Genomic DNA, 10180 nt, shown 5'->3' with positions numbered 1-10180 from the left:
TTCGCTAGTTCTCGCATAGCCTCGACCATTTCCATGCGTTAGAATAAATAATTTAATTAATTAATTATTTTTTAAAACTTTTTCTTCTGCCGTCGGCCCAGTATTCGCGAGACGCAAAGTGCTGTTTCGATCACTTTTTTGACAGTTTTCAGTAGTTCTCGCACAGTTTCGACCTTTTTCATAGGTTTCAGTAACAATTCCGTCAATTAATTATTTTTTTACAATTTTCCATTCCGACTCCTGTCACTGCATTCAGCAGAGGTATGAGATGCAAACAGAGTCAATCGTTATTTCTCCAATAGTTTTCGCTAGTTCTCGCATAGCCTCGACCATTTCCATGCGTTAGAATAAATAATTTAATTAATTAATTATTTTTTAAAACTTTTTTCTCTGCCGTCGGCCCCAGTATTCGCGAGACGCAAAGTGCTGTTTCGATCACTTTTTTGACAGTTTTCAGTAGTTCTCGCACAGTTTCGACCTTTTTCATAGGTTTCAGTAACAATTCCGTCAATTAATTATTTTTTACAATTTTCCATTCCGACTCCTGTCACTGCATTCAGCAGAGGTATGAGATGCAAACAGAGTCAATCGTTATTTCTCCAATAGTTTTCGCTAGTTCTCGCATAGCCTCGACCATTTCCATGCGTTAGAATAAATAATTTAATTAATTAATTATTTTTTAAAACTTTTTTCTTCTGCCGTCGGCCCAGTATTCGCGAGACGCAAAGTGCTGTTTCGATCACTTTTTTGACAGTTTTCAGTAGTTCTCGCACTAGTTTTCGACCTTATTTCATAGGTTTCAGTAACAATTCCGTTAACTTAATTAATTTTTTTAACAATTTCTCATTCCGACTCCTGTCACTGCATTCAGCAGAGGTATGAGATGCAAACAGAGTCAATCGTTATTTCTCCAATAGTTTTCGCTAGTTCTCGCATAGCCTCGACCATTTCCATGCGTTAGAATAAATAATTTAATTAATTAATTATTTTTTAAAACTTTTTTCTTCTGCCGTCGGCCCAGTATTCGCGAGACGCAAAGTGCTGTTTCGATCACTTTTTTGACAGTTTTCAGTAGTTCTTGCACAGTTTCGACCTTTTTCATAGGTTTCAGTAACAATTCCGTCAATTAATTATTTTTTTACAATTTTCCATTCCGACTCCTGTCACTGCATTCAGCAGAGGTATGAGATGCAAACAGAGTCAATCGTTATTTCTCCAATAGTTTTCGCTAGTTCTCGCATAGCCTCGACCATTTCCATGCGTTAGAATAAATAATTTAATTAATTAATTATTTTTTAAAACTTTTTTCTTCTGCCGTCGGCCCAGTATTCGCGAGACGCAAAGTGCTGTTTCGATCACTTTTTTGACAGTTTTCAGTAGTTCTCGCACAGTTTCGACCTTTTTCATAGGTTTCAGTAACAATTCCGTCAATTAATTATTTTTTTACAATTTTCCATTCCGACTCCTGTCACTGCATTCAGCAGAGGTATGAGATGCAAACAGAGTCAATCGTTATTTCTCCAATAGTTTTCGCTAGTTCTCGCATAGCCTCGACCATTTCCATGCGTTAGAATAAATAATTTAATTAATTAATTATTTTTTAAAACTTTTTTCTTCTGCCGTCGGCCCAGTATTCGCGAGACGCAAAGTGCTGTTTCGATCACTTTTTTGACAGTTTTCAGTAGTTCTCGCACAGTTTCGACCTTTTTCATAGGTTTCAGTAACAATTCCGTCAATTAATTATTTTTTTACAATTTTCCATTCCGACTCCTGTCACTGCATTCAGCAGAGGTATGAGATGCAAACAGAGTCAATCGTTATTTCTCCAATAGTTTTCGCTAGTTCTCGCATAGCCTCGACCATTTCCATGCGTTAGAATAAATAATTTAATTAATTAATTATTTTTTAAAACTTTTTTCTTCTGCCGTCGGCCCAGTATTCGCGAGACGCAAAGTGCTGTTTCGATCACTTTTTTGACAGTTTTCAGTAGTTCTCGCACAGTTTCGACCTTTTTCATAGGTTTCAGTAACAATTCCGTCAATTAATTATTTTTTTACAATTTTCCATTCCGACTCCTGTCACTGCATTCAGCAGAGGTATGAGATGCAAACAGAGTCAATCGTTATTTCTCCAATAGTTTTCGCTAGTTCTCGCATAGCCTCGACCATTTCCATGCGTTAGAATAAATAATTTAATTAATTAATATTTTTTAAAACTTTTTTCTTCTGCCGTCGGCCCAGTATTCGCGAGACGCAAAGTGCTGTTTTGATCACTTTTTTGACAGTTTTCAGTAGTTCTCGCACAGTTTCGACTTTTTTCATAGGTTTCAGTAACAATTCCGTCAATTAATTATTTTTTTACAATTTTCCATGCCGACTCCTGTCACTGCATTCAGCAGAGGTATGAGATGCAAACAGAGTCAATCGTTATTTCTACAATAGTTTTCGCTAGTTCTCGCATAGCCTCGACCATTTCCATGCGTTAGAATAAATAATTTAATTAATTAATTATTTTTTAAAACTTTTTTCTTCTGCCGTCGGCCCAGTATTCGCGAGACGCAAAGTGCTGTTTCGATCACTTTTTTTACAGTTCTCAGTAGTTCTCGCATAGTTTTGACTTATTTCATGCGTTTCAATAACAATTCCGTTAACTAATAATTCTTTAACAATTTCTCATTCCGACTCCTGTCACTGCATTCAGCAGAGGTATGAGATGCAAACAGAGTCAATCGTTATTTCTACAATAATTTTCGCTAGTTTTCACATAGCCCTGACCATTTCCATGCGTTCTAATAAATAATTTTATTAATTAATTATTTAAAAAAAATTTTTTTTTTTTTGTTGTCGGCACAGTATTTGCGAGACGCGCAAAGTGCAAACAGTTTCGATCACGTGTGCGCGCTAATTTATTTTTAAAAAATTTATTTTTCAATGTACTTTAATATTATTAAAAACAATCTATATTATTGTGGATCTCAAATTTGGTCCTAAAAAATAGAGGAGATGAAAAAATTAAAAAATGCTCAAGATGCAAATGAAAAGTTTAATTTTTTATTTATAAATACGTAGATATTTTTACTTTTTGTGTTAAAAAATTTAACATAATAATTGCAAGCTATTTTAATGGAGGGACCACATTATCACTCTTGTTTTTTTTCCGATTCGGTTACGCATTGTCGTCATATTTTATAAATAATATCTTAAGTATTAGATTTTATAATTTTGTGTTTAGAATTGATTAAACAAAACTCTGTCCTTCTTCTTCTGGATGGTTGATATTAATGACATTTTCCACTTCTGCGGCATCGCTATTCCATTTATGCATTTCTGAAATAAACTTGTCAGGTGTTGCTAAAGCTCTCTTGTTTCATGTTTTATTATTTCTGCAGAGATATTGCCGGGACTTGGTGTTTTTTCCGCTTTTTAATCATTTGCAGATTTTTATGACTTTGTTTATACCTAGTTATTTTGGCTGAGGATGCTATTACTTGGACATTCTGTTGCTGTTGCTACTTCTGAAATTCTGGTCTATTTTCTTTTAGTAGTTTTGAAAAGTAATTCACCGCTGAAGCGAAATTGGCGCATTATATCTTTTTCTTATCCAGTCGTAGTGATTTTATAATTATCCAGTTTTTTTTACTTTTCTCTACTTTACTTTCTTTTGTACTTTACCTTCCTCCCAGGAAGGAATTAATCTTGTTACATTTTGTTTCCTATGCTTCGTTTTTTTTTTTTGGCAATCTTTCTTCTAACTCTTGCTTGGGCTTTGTATTTTGTTTTATCTTTATTGATTTTTGAGTTAAAAAATACTCTGTACTTATTCCTTTTTTCTGTAATGTCCTCGATTTTTTCATCCAATTAATAGGGTTTCACTTATTGTTTTTTCTCTTGGTGTTTCAGTGCGTCTTCCATTGCTTCATGAATGTGAAATGAATAATAATTTTATAAAAAATTTAAAAGAATTAAAAATTTTTTAGGAATAAACTACGAATTTTCTATAAATCTTGAATAAATTTTGTATAAATTCTGCATAAATTTTGCATGAAGTTTGTATTTTTTTTTTAAATTTTGTATATTAACTTTTACTATGTGTATAATGTTAACATATCATGTTAACAAATCAGATAATCTGCGATTTATGAAATTTTTTTTAAGACAGATATTAGTTGTCTCAAAAAATGATCAATAAAATAAATTTTTTGTTCACGATAGTTACTCGGCATTCGTACACAGGCAAAGTTCGGACTGCGACGTGACGTAAGCTGGACGGTCCATAATCATTTAGGTCGCTTACTACTGTCAGCTGAAAGGCACGATGTGGCGACTTTTGTCGATGCTGTTCAGACAGGACGAACTTCCGACGATTTGTCGCTACTACACAATATTTACGTAGAAAGGGAATGTCGCCAGCGATTTCTCGCTGCATGAATTCGCACATGGATTCAAGTGACTCGATATTCCGGAAAAGGAATGTAGCAGTAGCAACAGCAGCAGGAGCAGCGACAGCAATCAGTGAGTGAATTTTTATCATGTATATATGTGGAATAAAATGATATGTGATAAACGTGATGCGAGATAAAATATTGGTTCTGTTCCTTGCTATATCTGTACAGTGTCAGTATTGCACATTTGCATAAAACAGATTTAAAATATGAATGCATATAATTGTAAAATTTACGGATATAGCATGAAACAGAACCAAATAAACGTGGACATAGCATAGAAGAGACCCAAAAAGTCATGCACATTACCTACGGGATTCATAGATATTTGACTATATAGTTCAATGTGCACATATTGTGCACATAGAGGCGCTGGTGGATGAAAACATCTAAAATGACACCAGAAATACGTTGGCGCTGCAAGTCTATATTTAAGAAAAAAAAAAAAACTTAAACGATTGCTCCTTCATTGCTCCATCATAATCTACAATTGCTCCCCTTTTAAAATTAATACTTTTCGAAATATTAACAAAAAACGTAAAATTTTTTATTTTTAATAAAAAACCTATTTATAATAGCTGTATGGAAAAAAGGAAAGTATAAAACGATTGCTCCTTCATTGCTCCATCAGAATCTACAATTGCTTTCCTTTTAAAATCAATATTTTTATAAATATTAACAAAAAATGTGAAAATTTTTTATTTTTACTAAAAAACATTTATAACAGCTGTATGGAAATAAGTCTAAAACGATTGCTCCTTAATTGCTCTATCAGAATCTGCAATTGCTCCCCTTTTAAAATTAATATTTTTCTAAATATTTACAAAAAATGGTAAAATTTTTTATTTATAATAAGAAACATATTTATAATAGCTTTGTGCAACTAAATACAGCATAAAACAATTGCTCCTTCATTGCTTCGCATTGCTCTATAATTATTTTCATGATTTATTGCATTTATATTGAAATATTAACAAATTATTAATTTCACAAGTGACGCCGTCGCCACCTATCGGCGGCCTATCGTTTAAGTTTTTTTTTTCTTAAATATGGACTTGCAGCGTCAACGTATTTCTGGTATCTAAGCTGAACACCGATTGTGCAAGGATTTGATTTATTGACGAAAGATAACAATGGTATCTATAAAATAAATAAAAAAGAATCACAGAAATCATACATAATTGCAATGATGCTCAATCCTCGAATTTTCTTCGCATATCTGTTATTCTCATTTCGAATCTCTTATGAATGGAAAATCAATTTATGTTATCGACATTTTGTGGCATGGAACCGCAACGTGAACGTTGACTAGTTCGTTCGTGTCCCCATATTTTCCATGTCCACAGAGGGCGTATCACGTTCGAGTCCGTTCGAGGGAGCACCGTGAAACCGGAGCGGAGCCGTGTCGTTTTCGATCTTCTCTCCGGTAGACGGGTAGACCAGCGTGAGTGAGGAGTTAAACTCGAGGAGCGGAAGACTTTTTCCCGGTTGCTCCGGAGTCCCGTCAGCATTAGTTTTCGGTTAACCCGGCTACTCCGTTCCCTTCCTCCTGTCCACCCGCACCCGTCGCGAAACGATGCGACGAATTTAAAGAGGGAGACAAGTATAATGTAGCGAATTCGTCAGTGGTTATTCGTTGAATATTGGTCGATTCTCTCGCAGCGCAAGATCGTATATAAAATATCGCTGACACTCTTTTTTTCCCCCTTGCAGAATCCGGGGTGTGTACGCGCGCGCGCGCGAGTGTGTGCGTGCTTTACTCGATCGCGGCCATTCAGCAATTTCGCGATCTCGCCGTGTGTGATTACCTATATTAATTTTTTTTTTTGTACGGCTGAGAGTGATATGTCCGTCGCGCGCGCCCGAACGCGTGGTGTACACCTTCAACGGCGCGGACGACGTTCGACGATCGTGAAGGAACGACCCCGTTAGCGACAGGGCGAAAGAGAGTGGAGGGCGACGTCGGGTGGCGACGACGACGGCGGCGGTGGTGGTGGTGGCAGCGGCGGCGACGGCGGCGGTGGCGGCACGAGGGGGGGAAGCCTTCCGCCCCCTACGCGAGCCAGACGCCGGTAATGAGTGTTTACGCCGCGAGCACGCCGACAGCGAGCACCGCGTTATCGCCGGTGATTAACGCGACCGGAGCAACGGCGTCGGCGGCGACGAAGCCGACGACGGCCACGACGACGACGACGACGACGACAACATCGCCGACAGCAACGAGGACGAGGACGACGACGACGACGACGAAAGCTACGGAGATTACGTCAACGTCAACGTCAACGTCGACGACGACGACGACGACGACAACAACGACGTCAGCGGTGGTGGCGGTGACGGCAACGGCAACGGCAACGGTGGCAGCGGCAGCGGTGACGACGACGACGACAACGACGACGACAACAACAGCGGCGACGGCACCGGTTACGACGACGGCCACGTCGTCCACGGCGACCGCCGCGTCGCCGGAAGCAGCGACCGGCTGGATCGAGTTCTGCGAGAGGACACGCCCGCGCCTCGGCCGCCGATTTTGCCAAGGCGTTCTGCGCCTACGTTAGCCTGAACCTACCCGAGAGCGCCCGCGCAAATCTCTCGCATCGCGACTTCCTACGCAAGTTCGTTGAAAGCTTCTGCGAGCACTTCGAGAGCGAGTATCTGCGCCAGAACGTGAGGTGTGTGTTCCCCGTATGCCGGTTATCGTACCCGCGGCCGTTACGCTGTCACGTAGAGAGAGAAAGTCGTAATCGAGACCGTTAACCTTTTCATACGTACGTCAGGAAGTAAACATTGAAGTAATCGCCTGAATGGCAAACGTAGGGGGAGAAACTTAACTTTCATGCATAATAATTTATGAGAGATGACGAATAATGAGTTTGAGCTTGCAAACATAGATACTCATGCTTGTTACAAAGATATTTTTATAAAAGCATATTAATTAAGCGTATTAATAAAAAGAAGATGACGCCAATCTGAATGGCAAATGTTGGAGAGACACGAGTTGTGTACTTCACATTCAAGATAATAAATTTATAAAAAATAATTAATAAGTTAGAGTTTGCAAATATAGATTCTTTGTGTAAATGTCAACATATAGAAAATATGAAAATACTTTAATTGTAAAAACTTATAAAAAACTAGACATTTTAAGGTTTTACTTCACAGAAGGAATTTTTATAGTTTTACTTTTATAATATATATTATAAGAATATATATATATATACACATTTTATTTCATAAATTAGTTTTTATTTTAAACTGTGGAAGCTTGGAGTTTTAAGTTATCCATATATAACATAATTTAACATTGCTCTTGTATTTTTTTAGATCGTTATCATTGCACGATACTAGGAGCATAATATCCAATGAAAGAGAAATAAATCTTGTGAGCCAAAATACCAATGCACCGGTTTCGCGCATCCTCGCATGAGGAATTCAGTGATTATTCCGAACATGAGGGAGAGGCAGTGTCGCCGAAACCTGCTCACAAACCCTTCTTCGCAGATTGTCCTTAAAGGACTTAAAAGGGTAAGAGTTTCTTCCATAAGCAGCGAGTGATGAGGTCGAGCTGTCCCACAGCGAGCACCGCAAGGACAAACACTCACGGCTAAGCTGTCAAAAGATCTTGGGTGGAGGGTCGTAAGGAGGGAATCGTCAATTCCTTGATGGGGGAGAACATAGACGGGACGCAGAAATGGGAGAAGTCCACGGCTGGCATTGATAAAGGCCATCGGCGGCTACATGCTGGAGTTTTACTCCCCGCCGAAAGCCGTGAAACCACGAAGTGGCGTCTTCTGCTCGGCGATAACGGAGGCGCGGGAGACCACGGCGCTCGAGATGCCGGACCATGAGAACACATTCGTTTTGAAAACTCAAACATGGAGTTTGTCATTGAGGCGCACGACTCGAACGACATGAAATCGTGCTGGCGACGATCAGATATTGCATGCGAACGGTGCAGCAGAGCTCGAGTGCTCCTGGCTCCGGACCGGGTGACTCCTTAGGGGATTCTCTGGGTCACGGTTCGCTGGCTATCGGATCCGACAGTGATCGATTACGAGCCACTCGGCGAGTAAGAGCTTTCGATCCGCTAGTCACGAACAACGGCGACGATTCACAGGGCAATCCGCCGGAATTACCTCCGAGACTCATATGCGCAGCAGTGTAATCTAGAATTATGTTCCTCTCAGCAAGAAATCGAGCAAAGTAAGGAAAAAAATTAAAGAATAGTTCGTCGTCAGGCAGTATAATTCAAAGTAATTTATACTTTGTTTGTGCCCACAGTGTCTGCTAATGAAGGCGAGCTGGATTTGTCGAGTAGCTTACGAGAGTACCCGTGGTTTCACGGTACTCTTCCTCGTTCGGGATGCCGCGCAGCTTGTATTGCATAGTGCAGCTAATGGTCACGGTGTATTCTTGGTTCGGCAAAGCGAGACTAGAAAAGGCGAATTTGTATTAACTTTTAATTTTCAAGGAAGAGCAAAAGTAATTATATTAACTTCAACTGAACAATGAAATGATATTCAAATTTTATCGTTACATTGCATAATTTTCATTGTAGCATTTACGGATGACGCTAAATGATCAAGGTCATTGCCGAGTCCAACATCTATGCTTTCCTGCGATATATGATATGCTCGAACACTTTTCGCCAGAATGCGATTCCCTCGAGTCTGGCGGAACTGCGGATGTTACTTTAACAGAATATGTAGTGGCGACGAATCACGCAACGCGAACGGGACACCATAACGTGGCGAGTAGCTCGAATGTGCAACAGTCGCAAGAAAGGAGACCTCCGCCAGCTCTGGAGCCCAGAGAAGTAAGAGTCTGCAGTGGAAGTCTAACTCCTCTTGTGTGAGCGCGAGTGGCCAACACCCACAGTCTGAAGTCTAATCTACAGACAGTGAGTAGATAAAACCAGCTAAAGCGCCGGTATTTATCGTATGGTCGATGATACAGGACAGATTTAAATCGGTGTCTGCATTTGTGTAAACTTGCCTGAAAATTGATGAAATTTGTACAGATTGATTGATATACAAAATTTAAATGCAACACAAGCTTGTTTATTGTATTTTTTTATGACACAATCCGATTATGTTATAATTTATTTAATATATGTTCAAAAACATAAAAGAGTAAGTGTATTATGAAAAATTCTTGTGTTTATATTTTTTTCTATTTTTTTCTAAGATATGTTATGTTATACAACACAATTCTTACATTTTTTATTTATTTATTATTTACAAATTAATATTTGTATTATTTTATAAATACTGATTTGATTAAATTTGTATATCATTCGCTTAAAAATATAAAATTATCACCGTGTGAAATTTTTGTAAAGTTTGGAATGATATAAATGTTTGAGACATATAGTATTCAGAGGAACATGACCGTGGGACAAGGAGCTCGCTTTTAGTGAAAGCTTTTTCTTGAAATTTTGGTATGCTTTGTTACATCACAAGTTATAAGAAATTTGTTTCATTTATTTTTTGCCTCAAGCAATAAAGGAATGTCCAGAGATCATTATATTCAGTTAGTATTCTGATAATTTTAAAATTTAATTGCAACATTTATATTAAAAAAATATAAAAAGCACCATTAAATTAGAACACTATTAACATTCTGGACGAAATATCCTATTTGCTTATATTTACGTAAAAATATTAGAAAAATTCTTGTCAATATTTCTCACAATTATATTAAATGGAATCAAAACATTTTGTCTGCGCTTTTATTAAT

The 10180-nt window shown here is 38.1% G+C and overlaps 1 pseudogene; it reads left to right on the top strand.

Annotated features, from left to right (window-relative positions):
• Positions 1-3770: 3770 nt before the first annotated feature.
• Positions 3771-9346, top strand: LOC118648793 (annotated as a pseudogene).
• Positions 9347-10180: the final 834 nt, after the last annotated feature.

The sequence above is a fragment of the Monomorium pharaonis genome, unplaced genomic scaffold (genome assembly GCF_013373865.1).
Source record: "Monomorium pharaonis isolate MP-MQ-018 unplaced genomic scaffold, ASM1337386v2 scaffold_703, whole genome shotgun sequence".
NCBI lineage: Eukaryota > Metazoa > Arthropoda > Insecta > Hymenoptera > Formicidae > Monomorium > Monomorium pharaonis.
This window is presented reverse-complemented; position numbering and strand designations above follow the sequence as displayed.